Here is an 11294-nt window from a genome sequence, read left to right as displayed (position 1 = left end):
AGAGACATGAGTTTGTTAACAAAACTGAAGAGTTTCAAGGGTTTGTTAGCACAATTAAAGAGGGGAAGCGTTTGTTAACACAATGAAGGGGGACAAGGGTTTGTAGCACAATTAAAAAGGTGAAGGGTTTGTGAGCACAATTAAAGACAGACAGGTTGTTAGCACAATTGAAGAGGAACAGGGGGTGTTAACACCATAAAGAGGGACCATTTTTTTTAGCACAATTAAGGAGGGGCAAAGGTTTGTTAACACAAAGGGGTGTAGGGGTTTGTAGCACAACTAAAGAGGTTCTAGGCTTTATAAACACAATTAGAAGGACAAGGGTTTGTAGCACAATTAAAGAGGGGGAGGGGTTTTCTAACGCCATAAAGATGGGAAGTGTTTGCTAAGACAATGAAGGACAAAGGTTTGTATCACAATTAGAGAGGTGCAAGGGTTTGTAGCACAACCAGAGGGACAAACACCCGTGTGCTTCATTCCTTGTGCCTGTATCCCTTTGTTCAGGGTGCAATGCCTGGCACTGAAGAGGGCCGGGTTGGAATCCCAGCTTTATTTTGATGTGTAGGATGAGTTCAGTGAGCTTTGCTCGCTGCAAAGCAAGGAGAGGGAGTGTGAGAGCCTCGCTGTTGTGAGCTGTGAGTATTACAGGCTTGTCAGTATCTCAAAAAAAGGTTTCCAACACCCTGTGATCCTCCTTGGTGAGATGGAGAGGCAGAGCACTGGTGTCACTTATCTCCCACATCTCCCACCACGTTAACACTGCAGAAACACAGACTTGCTCACTGAGGAAGTTATTAACCTTTGCATGATGGGGGAAGCAGCCACTGCACTGCAGTCAGCTGAAATCTAAAAATTCATTTGGGTAATGTCAGCCTGGGACTTGTTTTATAGCACTGAGGTTACCTCTGCAAACTTCTCATTGATAGAGCGTTCCTGACTGGTGTGGAAACTTGGCTCCTCCTGTCTCCTACCACTGTGACAGCTGATCTTTTGCTTGTTTGAGTCTTATTGTCATGGTTGTTGCTGGAGGGTTTTAAACACTCCCCTTGTTCCTTGAGGAATATTTATAACTCGTAGGAGACGCAGGAGCAGAGTTCAGGAGCATCCTGGGAAATGCTGGGTGGAGGCAATGGGAAGCTGTGTCTCCATGATAATGTGTTTGCCTGTTAAGAAGTGATTTCTGTATCTCCACGATGTTTGCTTTGGGGAACTGAAGCTACCCTGCAGAATTCTAAACAGAATGAAAAATAGGAATCTCTTCGAGGGTGGGTTAAGTTGGTGTCAACACTGCAGTGCTACTCGACTGAGATGGGGCTTAGTCTGTACAGGATTTGGTCTCTAGGGGGCAAAAAATATTTAAAATAAAGTATTTTTAGAAGAGAGGGATTATTGAAGAGATTTTTGCTGAAAATAATAAATTCTCAGTGTGGGGAAGAAGAGACATATCTTTTTCTGGCAGCTAGTTTGTGTGTAGGTCTGAATATCTTTCTGGCTTAATTTAAGTTACTAATGCCTTGACTTCCCTGAAAGTGGGCTGAAATTAACATTTATCCTCAAGAACTTGCTCCTTAGACTAAGAAACAAATTGAGATAAATTTGAATGAAGATACATGGTCTATCATCCCTGTGAACAGAAAGTCAAAATCTTACTTAACACCTTTTTTGAGAAGTGTGAGGAAATGTGGTGGAAATGGGCTGTTTGATGGGTGCTGGTGGTTTATACAGAGTTGTCAGCCTCAAGTCTTGTCTCTCTGCAAAGATAAAAGTAGAAAATCATTATTTTCAGTTTCTCGAGGACTGTATTTTTTGAGGGGAGAAAACATTTTTGATCTTCAGTTGCAGCAAAGCTTCATTTAGGTACTGGTGTCTGGGTGAAAGTTCAGGATTTACCACAAAGGAAAAAAAGGAAAAAATAACCCAAACATCATCTTGAAGGCACATGTTGGAAAACACCTTTCAAGGAGAACAAAGCCTTCCCTGCTGGGCTCTTCAGTGATCACAATCTCTGCAAGAACAGCGAGTGAGGGGAGCTCTTTGGAGAGGCAGAACTGCTTGGATGTGGGGAAGTTTTGTCACACTATCATTGACCTGTAGTGTTCTCAGTCTTCCGTCCAATCCTTTGGGAACTTTCTACTCTTCTTTTAAATGCAATGAATATATACACCAGAAATCGGGAAGGAGGCAAACACACCCTTCTCACAGCTCCAGCACCCTTCTGGAATTTGTTTGCATTCACAGAAATAGTCTGAATGAATATTGTCAAAATGACTCGTGTGATTGAATGTTCCTGACCTGGACTCAGATGTTTCAGACTCAAGGAAGCAAATATTATTCCAAGTGTATGAAAAAAGGAGATTAAGCCTTTGAGAGTAACATTTTGCAAGTCTTTGTTAGCAGATATCACGCATCATTCCATCTCTGACCTGCTCTAATTGACTCGTAAGTGTTAGGCGTTTAGTGAGCAGGAGTTTATTATTTACTGAGATCAATCCCCCTCCTGCTTTCTCCTCCCTGGCAGCTCAGCTCTGCCCCAAAGCCAGGCTGCAGGAGCCCAGCCTGGGTTGTGGAACAGAGGGAGAGCCCCGGGCTCTGCTGCTCTGGACTGACCTCAGCCGACCTGGAAATGCCAATGCATCAGAGAAAACAGCACTGCCCTGCCAGCAGAGAAATGCAGAGAAATGCACCCCTGCAGGGCCACTGGAAAACCATGGAGTGCCTTCCCAGGATAACGGGGTCACAGGCTGCAGCACAAATAATGTCAGTGCCCTCTGATGAACAGATGTCATTAATATGTTTATGTTCTATTAATAGCCATGTCTCATAAAAACGCCACTGATATTCCTGTGGACTAATCAATGTAGTTCAGTGCACTCGGTCTATTATGCATTAGAAAAACCCGACTGTGGAGCATCATATTTTCCACTATGTATTTTAAAGAAAATCTGGGGATTTAATGAAACCTGGCTGATGCTGGGGAAATTGCCATATTAGCTACAATTTATGGTTATCCAAGTAGCTCTCAAGGCTGACAAACAAGGAATGTAAAACATACAAGGCAACTTAAACAAACAATATCTGTGCTGCAGTGTATGAATGGGATTGTGACCTCTAAGGAAATGTCTGGAGCTTTCAAAGCTCTCTGAAGTCATAAATTGCAATTAGCTCCAGGCCCTGAGGAGCTCAATCAAAATTTCCTTGTGTTTTGGGTGCAACCTTTGCAAAGGCCCACATCTCCTGCCAGAGGGAACAGCAGGGTCACAGGGCCACTGTGCTGCATGTGCATAGTCAGGACAGGCTCCATAGCCAGGCTCTTGTGTCAGCATTTATTCTGGGGAGTGCTTTTAAAATATTGTCTATTTAAAAGAAAAGGGGAAATGAGAAAGGCCCCATCACAACATTGCTCTGAATTGCTGGCATTGTGCAGAGCAAGAACTGTATTCCAAGAACACACTGATGACTCTGAAGGGTTAAGGAGAAATCACTGTTTTGCCCATTTTACCCCTCCTTTTTAATTAAAAAAAAAAAAAAAAAAAAAGACAGCATAAAAATACCGTAAATTCTTTGGAAATATCATGGAGGAAATCTTCCTAGCACTGCATCACTGATTAATGTGCTGCCTTTGCATCTTCTCAGATATGGGATCCCCTGCTCCACGAGGGTGGTCCCTTGGATATATGGCAGCATTTCATTATTTCATTATTTATTTCATTATTTCATTATTTCATTTCATTATCTCATTTCATTTCAGCCTGACCCTGAAATCCCCTCTGCAGTTCCATGGGATGGGTGATGGTCATCCCTTTTGCACCCCCAATACTCCAGTTCTGCATCAGTGCCCTTCTGTTCTTTAGGAAAACTCTGCTCTGTTTTCCCAGGTTATGCTTGGGCTGAGTGACCTTTCTGGTTTTTCACGCCGATTTATCAGGTTGGTTTCTATCAGCTCACAATACCCTTACCCATTTTCTGTATAGTTGCTTTAATTAATTCCTCCTAATCAAGTTACTGGACCTTTTCTGTACTGCTCCTACAGGAGATCTCTACATTCCTGGGTTCCCCATTTGCTGGCAGAAAAGAGAAATATCCACAATCTTTTTCTCTCGGTTTGTCTCTCCTATCTATTCAGTGGCATGGGAAGTGACCCTTCATGCCTATGAGACTCTGTCAAATTAAATTCCTTGGGATTTTTTGTTGACTATGACAGAGGTTATTACAAAAGTGTTTGCTTTTCTAGGTATTTAGAGATGGAGAAAATGGCCCTGAACACTTTAGAAATGTTTGGGAAAGGTAACCTTAGATATTAAAAAATAAAATAGGAAGATCTATGGATGTCACTTAATGTACCAGAAAATGAAAAAACATTCCTGAGATGTACTGTGAGGAATCACTGCTTTAGTTTCAGGTGCTCAAGCCAAGAGCTTTTTCTTCCCCCTTCCTAATTGTTTTGTGTTCCTTCACCTGAAATAGACTCTGAATTCCTTTAACACACTTAGGAATTTACTTTGCATTTCCCAACCTGGAGTTTTATTTTCTCCCTGCAATATGGACAGCTCACTACTCAGGCTATCAGGGAAAGAATTTCCTCTGTCCTTTCATTCTTGGGGTTCTGTGTCTCACTACTAACACTTAGAAATGTTTCTTTTGGTATTTTAGTAGTCTTTCTGAAATGAAACATGCAGGTGTAGGCTACTGATATTGCATTTAAAATTCCAGCCTTTTCTAACAGGTGAGAATTTGTCACTTTTTTTAAAAACCTCATCTCTGAAGAAAGTGGTGAGGAGTTGTTCTCATCCCTGGTTTGGCTGCTGAGGACAGCCCAAAGCACAGACGGGCTTCGACAGTGGCAGTGCCTGCCGGAGGCAGTGAGAAAGGACTGACAAAATTCTGGTGGTAAACAGCACTGAGCAGATGCAGATGGAATTGTGAGGCTTGAGCTGCACCTCTAAATCATTACAAGGTACACTTTGGTGTTGTATTTTTGAAATATGGAGTGCTTGGGTGTGTCTGGAAGCTGTCAGCTGAAAGCAGCCACCGGATGTGTGCCCTGCATCCCCTGTGCTGGGATGCATGAGGATGTCTGTGCCCAGAGCAAGGATGTGGGGCCCTGGAACTGCCCTGAGCCCAGCAGGGGCAGGAGCCAGGTGCTTTTCTCAGAGATAGTGCCATTAGCTGGGACATGCAGCAGCGAGGGACGGTATATTTGAAGAAGAGATTTAACTTCAGCCAGGATTATAAAAGGGGAAATTGGATCATTATCCAGTGATTCCTATTGACTGTACTTATAGATTTATGCGGAGAGATTTATTTCAACAGAGCTCCCCAATGTTACTTCTCTGGTGCCTGATTTGGGCTGGCTTTGGGGATTTAATTTTGTCTGACTTTAAGCACCTTTATAAGCCTCCCAAATCACAGATCCAATTGCTTTGTGAAGGTGGTGGTGGTGGCAAAAATAAGTCTGGTCAGTAGTTCCCATGGGCTGTACCTGTTTGAGATGATGGTTTCTCTTTTTTAGCTCTGCAGGGAGCCCAGAGTGATTGGCTTCTACCTTAGGCTCCAAGCACTTCAGAAATAAATCATGCATGCGACTCTGGAGTTGTAGCAGGGCTGCAGGGCAAACCCAGCTGGGAAGTGCAGCCAGGGCCAGGATGCGCTGCCCACGGGAGAAAATGCCAAGTTCAGCCTCTCTCTATTTCCCAGGCTGGATTTCCTTGGCTGAAAAACAAGCAGCTTTTATTTTACAAAAAATATTTCAAGAAAATGACATCAATCCCCATCTGAGACTGCCCTGGGGCATGAAAATAACATAAGGGAAATGTTTGACCAGCGTGCTTCATACTGAAATAAGCAGTGTCTAAGCAAATATTCCTGTATTGTTTCTACAGACAGACTCTGCCAGGCAAGAGATTCCTGCTGGAACGGGACTGATCCATCCTGGTCCCTGGGCCTGCAGTGAACTCAGTGTAAGCTGCTCCTTTCTCCTCCAGGGGTGTTCTCAGCCCACACGGGCAGGGATTGCTCCGTTTCCCTGCAGTGGGGCGATTATGAACACATGGCTGGGCTGCCAGCCTGGCTCTGAGGAGCTCAACCTTGTGTCCATTGGATCTGAAAATGTTGCTACGTCTTTCAAAGCAAAAATTGAAAATGTTGTTTTTTCCTTTTTACAACTTCTGTCCTTATAGATTTTTCTTATGGAAAGTTGGGCCATGAAAAAAGAATCCCGTGTTTGCACAAAGGATGCAAAGGATGCACAAAGGATCTTAAAATGTTTTCTGAGAACAGCTTAAAAAATTGAAATCACTTTCGCAATTTAGAGGAAAAGCGAACAATTTATTTAAGTACTTAATCCGTTGTGCATCAAGGCACTTTAATGAATCAGACAAGAAGCAGACCTGAAGCACGACAAAGGCGGTAAGAAGAATATGCGAGGAAAAACTTGATCTTATTTACTTTTATTTGTGAGGTGGAAGGGAAAAGTGGTTGAAATCTCCCAGGTTAATGGAATTCTGAATGTTACCTTGTGTGGCCGTGGTATCTTGAGGAGCAGATTAGCAGCTGGCTGTATCAGTTTGCTGGCAGAGCAGCAGAATTCCTGAACTTTGGCTGTCTTTGGTCTCATACCCAGAGGAGCCGCGTTCCAACTGCAGACAGAGCTCAGCTGCCCTGCGTGGCCATCCTGCCTCCACTCCAGCAGGCCAACTACATTAGCAGGAACTGAGGATGAAAAAACTCTTTTAAGGAGCAATATTAATCATCAGCCCCAGCAAACATCGTTTGGGTCAGTGGGGAGAAATGCTTTTGTCCGGGCTTGTGCAATTTCCTGCAGCCGGGCTCCCCAGCTCGCTGCGGAGCCACGCGATTCTTGTTCTCCTTGAGGAGAGTTTGCTCCGAAAGCCTCATCTGCTTGGTCACCCCTCAAGGAGAAAGAATGCCTCTCCATATGTCTTCAGCAGAAGGCAGCCCGGGCTGACAGATAGCAACGAGACGATGCATTCCAAGAAATGCTCAATCCATGGCAAGATGATGAGCGGGGGGAAGGGGGAGCTGAACAGAACTGCAGGCAGAGATGGATGCCAGGGAAGGACACGAGGCCTGCCCGGCTCCAGAGCTGGGCAGCCACAGGGGAGGCTTGGCACAAGCACAGGATCTGAAAAAATAAAAATCTGAGGAGGAAGAAGTTGAACACTCTTACAAAGGAAGTTGTAGGAAATTCAAATGTGTGAAAAATAAGTGGTTTGGGTTTTTTTTTATTTCCTCTTGAAACAGTTCAGAAACATTCAGGAAGTGGTAGATTGAGTGGGAGAAGAAATCAATGGAATTTAATGGGTGGGGCAAGCAGAATCTGAGAGCTAAATCTAAGGAAAAATCTGTTTGGATATACATGTGCCAACTCCAGTGTCTGTGTGAATGTTAACGTATTGGCCTATTTTGTGCATAATAAAAATACTCCAGTGGATGAAATTCTCTGTCTGGTACAGGACTGAAAAGGACAGGGCAGTCACTGATCAGCTGTAAGGCCATTTGGAGAATGAACCTTGTCATCAGTGATGTAGGACAGCGCAGAACTGACACCTGCCCTGCTGTCACTGCATGGATAAGAACCAGGGGAGAACATGGCCTCTCCGAGGCCGAGCAAGAGGGAAATCATCATTGCCTCTCACTCTCCAGTGTGTTGCAGAATGTATTTTAGCTGGCAATTTATCCCCCAAAGCTGCACTGATGTGGAGTGTCTGGCCCTCTGAGTCAGCAGCAGTGAAAAACCAATATAAACTCTGATTTTTATGTAACAGAAGGGAGTCAGAATAAAGGTAGCCTGCTTCAGGCAGCCTTATTTTTGAAGCAATTGGATTCTGTTTTCTTGCTTTCCCTGTTCCCTTCTGATAAACACTATTCCCATTCTCCAGTTTCCTTTGATTGTTTTCAGCCTTGTTCATGCTGCATCCCACTTTGTGCTGTGAAAAGATCAGTCTCTGACCTTGTGGAGAACTAGAATTAGTTGCAAACTGTGTGTAATTCACTTGCAAGGCCGAATGTCTGTGGTGAGGTTCAGTCTGGCTGAGGGATGCTCTGGCAGTGCCTTTTCCCCACCCTCTGCTGCGGTATTTGTCCCTCAGTGAAGCAGCCCACACCAAAGGCCTCCTCCCAAACACCAGCACGATTCCCCAAGCCAGGGTTTGGCAGGGTTAATGAGTGCAATGAGCTCACTGCAGAGTGCTGTGAGCAAGAGGGCTTCTGGGGAGCAAAGAGTTTTTTCCAGAGGTGTTGGGAAGGCACCACAGCCCGAGGGTTGGAGCCCCACTGCCCTTTGTCCTGATCAGCAGTGAACTCGTTTTGCATTTGGTTGAAGTGGAGAAACTCAGGACCCCGGCACTCTGCAACAGCAAATGGCATTTCCCAGGCATTTGCGCAAACTGGGATTCACTGTGACTCGGGCCCTGCATGTGATTCCTGGGGCTGGGATCACTCCAGTGCAGTCAACACAGGAGTCATTCCATGCTGCAAATAGAGCATGGGCTACAAAACCAGTGTTTTACTGGTTTGGAAACTGTCAGGTTGAAAAGACCAGACAAGAGAATAAGGTTAAAGCCCCACAAATCTAAGTCCTTCGGGTACTGGAGAGGGAAGTACTGTACTGCTTTTCCAAAGTGTGATCTGTCAGTCAGGAACAGCTTTTCTGTCCTTCACTGTTTGGACCTGGCTTGGTCAGGGAGTCGAACTTGCAGAAGGGAAGAGAGACTTCACAAAAGCACCAGCATTATTTATTATCCACCTGTCTGTTGCTCTGTTATTGTGGGGTTGGGTTTTTTTGAGGGGTATTTTTACTGAGGGATAAAGAAAAGGTAATTTTGCAGTTTCAGATTATGTGATCATTCTCCAGTCTCCCTGATTAACTGTATTAAATTTTCCTGGACTTTGTAAAAAGCAGGTGTTGAGGAATACAAACTTTCCACAGACCAAATCAGATATCTCCCCCAAATCGGTGGGAATATCCCTGTGAAAAATGAATTGAATGTGGCAAGGTCTTGCTGTCCTGGGAAATGTGAGTAAGAGAAATCCATCTTTTCCCATGAGCTCCCCATTATTAATAGTTCCTCCTGTGCTTTATATAGCAGTACTAACAAGCCAGTTATGTTTTTATTCTGTCCCTCTCTGATTACATTCAGCCCCTCTGGCAAATCTTTATACTCAAGTAAGTCTTCTGTCAGACTATAGAAATCTTGGTAGCAATAGATTGTAATGAAGATTAAGTTGATGGGTTCATGAGTGATTTATTATAAATTATTGTACAGTAAGGGTTTGTTTTTTTTTTTCCCCTTGTGTAGTGAAAAAATTATGTGAGTGTGGTCTCAGGGCAACCTCTCAAGGAAATGAGAGGATAAAATAAGTCAGTGAGTGTCCTCAGAGTGTCCTCTGCTCTTTGATACATTTTTAGAAGACGTTCTTGGAGATGGAGGTGTTCTCTGGTGGGAATTCTGGAGAAATGCTCTTCCGTGGCACTCTAGCGCAGGGTGATGCAGACCTGGGGAGGAACTGTACATAAGTACAAGAATATGAATCAGCTTCAAGATGAAAGCTCTTAAATCTGTTCTGTGCTGCTCACGCTGATTATCATGGCCCCGAGGCATAGTTACAGAAGGGTGCACTCAGGAGGGCTACTTCAGAATTTCCACAAGTCATTACTGATTATGGATCTGCACTTGTAAGTGTTTATAGGGGGATGATTGATGCACTGACGATGTACCTTGCAGAACCACGTAAAGAGGAGCAAGGCTTGATTTGCACTTGGATTTTCATTATTTTACCATTTCAAGTGGCTCCTATTCCATAAACAGCAGCTATGGTAATGCATTTAGGATGGTTTTCATATTCATGGATACATATATATGCATATTTTTACCAGATAGGCGCCTTAAATTTTTCCAGTCATTATTATGAAATGCAGTATAGCCTCTAAAGCTAATTCTGAAAGGATATCTATAATCAATTAACTGACTCTCCAGAGCAGCCTTAATACGGTGTTTTAATTAACACCATGGTGGAAAGCAGAGCAAGCTCCTGCAGAACTCTTGCAGCACGAGCTGGGCTTTGCAGCCCTGCTTTGCAGGCAGGGTCTCTCTCAAGGTCTGAGGGATGCTTTTTTGTACCCCACAGTTCTAATGCTCAAATCCCACCTGTAGGATCCAAAGGAAGAATGAAACGAGTTCTATTTCCAAGAGAAACAGAGAGTGCTGCAGTAACTTCCAGGTAAATAAGATGAGATGTTGTTAGAGCACAGCCAAGCAGAGCAGAGTTTCACCAGGGACTTGCAAGCTCTATGCTTAAGCAGAAATGACCTCTTGCAAACCCTAAAACAGGAGACAGGCACAGGGGGGAGATAACAGCCAGCAGGACTGGCAAGCAAAAGCAGTGCTCCTTGCAGAGGTGTCTGCTTTAAGATCAAGCATCAGCGTAATCACAGTTGATATCCCTTTGTCAAAACCAGTAATTCTTCAGCTGTGATTTGATAAATCTATATTTATTGGTTAGTGTTTCGATGGGTCTCACTTGGCAGAATTTCATTAAACTGAGTCTGCTCTGCAGCTGTTGAAGCTCTTCAGAGTCAATAATTTACACGAGAAAAAGCTCCAGTGTTTGTATTTAAAACTTTACAGGGGCTTTTGTGCTTCTGGTCTTTTCCCTGGGAGACACCTCTGGGCCATAACCCCAGTTCTGGGTTGAGTTTCTGTAGTTACTGTCTATAGAATCTTTTTCTTTTGTTTAGTGATAATAAACAGAAATGATTAGATGTAGATAAATAGGTACAAATCCTGTTTGTCACTCTCAGAATTTATTTTCATGCAATGACATATTTATCACGCTGAAAGTTAATAATCCTTTTTTTTTTTTTTTTTTGAGGGTTTTCTCTTTTTTTACTGATGACGTAAGAAAGTCCACATTTAGAAAAACAAACTTTTCTGATTGTTTGGGGATCTCAGGGTGCTGGAAATGAAATTAGACATACCTGCATATGGTTCAACACAGAAGACATCCAGTGATTTTGAGGGACAGTGATCTTTTCTCCACAAAAACTCACATGAATTTCCTAAATTTCTTCTGATGTTGAAGGATTGGAAATAAATCTGACCTGAAAAGGAGACCAGAACACTTGACTATTTAGCTATGTAAGAGGCATATTTTCATTAGTTATCTGGAGTTCTAATTGCTCTTACAGGTGGATGTTTACTGAAGAGACTTTTTTTGATGGATGAAAGAACTAAATGAGACTCTTATTCTTAGGGTTAATATGTATATTTTCTTTG

At 43.3% G+C, this 11294-nt stretch overlaps 2 long non-coding RNA genes across 2 annotated transcripts; both read left to right on the top strand.

The window, feature by feature from the left end:
• Positions 1-339: 339 nt before the first annotated feature.
• Positions 340-2068, top strand: LOC120757835 (uncharacterized). Its single transcript, XR_005702689.1, has 3 exons — positions 340-406; positions 505-635; positions 1837-2068. It is a non-coding gene; the product is annotated as an uncharacterized LOC120757835 (long non-coding RNA).
• A 2658-nt stretch (positions 2069-4726) lies between these two features.
• On the top strand, positions 4727-6780 carry LOC120757836 (uncharacterized). The gene is made up of 3 exons (XR_005702690.2): positions 4727-4954; positions 5880-5957; positions 6177-6780. It is a non-coding gene; the product is annotated as an uncharacterized LOC120757836 (long non-coding RNA).
• The last annotated feature ends 4514 nt before the right edge of the window (positions 6781-11294 follow it).

The sequence above is a fragment of the Hirundo rustica genome, chromosome 11, assembly GCF_015227805.2.
Source record: "Hirundo rustica isolate bHirRus1 chromosome 11, bHirRus1.pri.v3, whole genome shotgun sequence".
Classification (NCBI taxonomy): Eukaryota; Metazoa; Chordata; class Aves; order Passeriformes; family Hirundinidae; genus Hirundo; species Hirundo rustica.
Note: the sequence above shows the minus strand (reverse complement) of the source record. Positions and strands in the feature narration are given on the sequence as shown.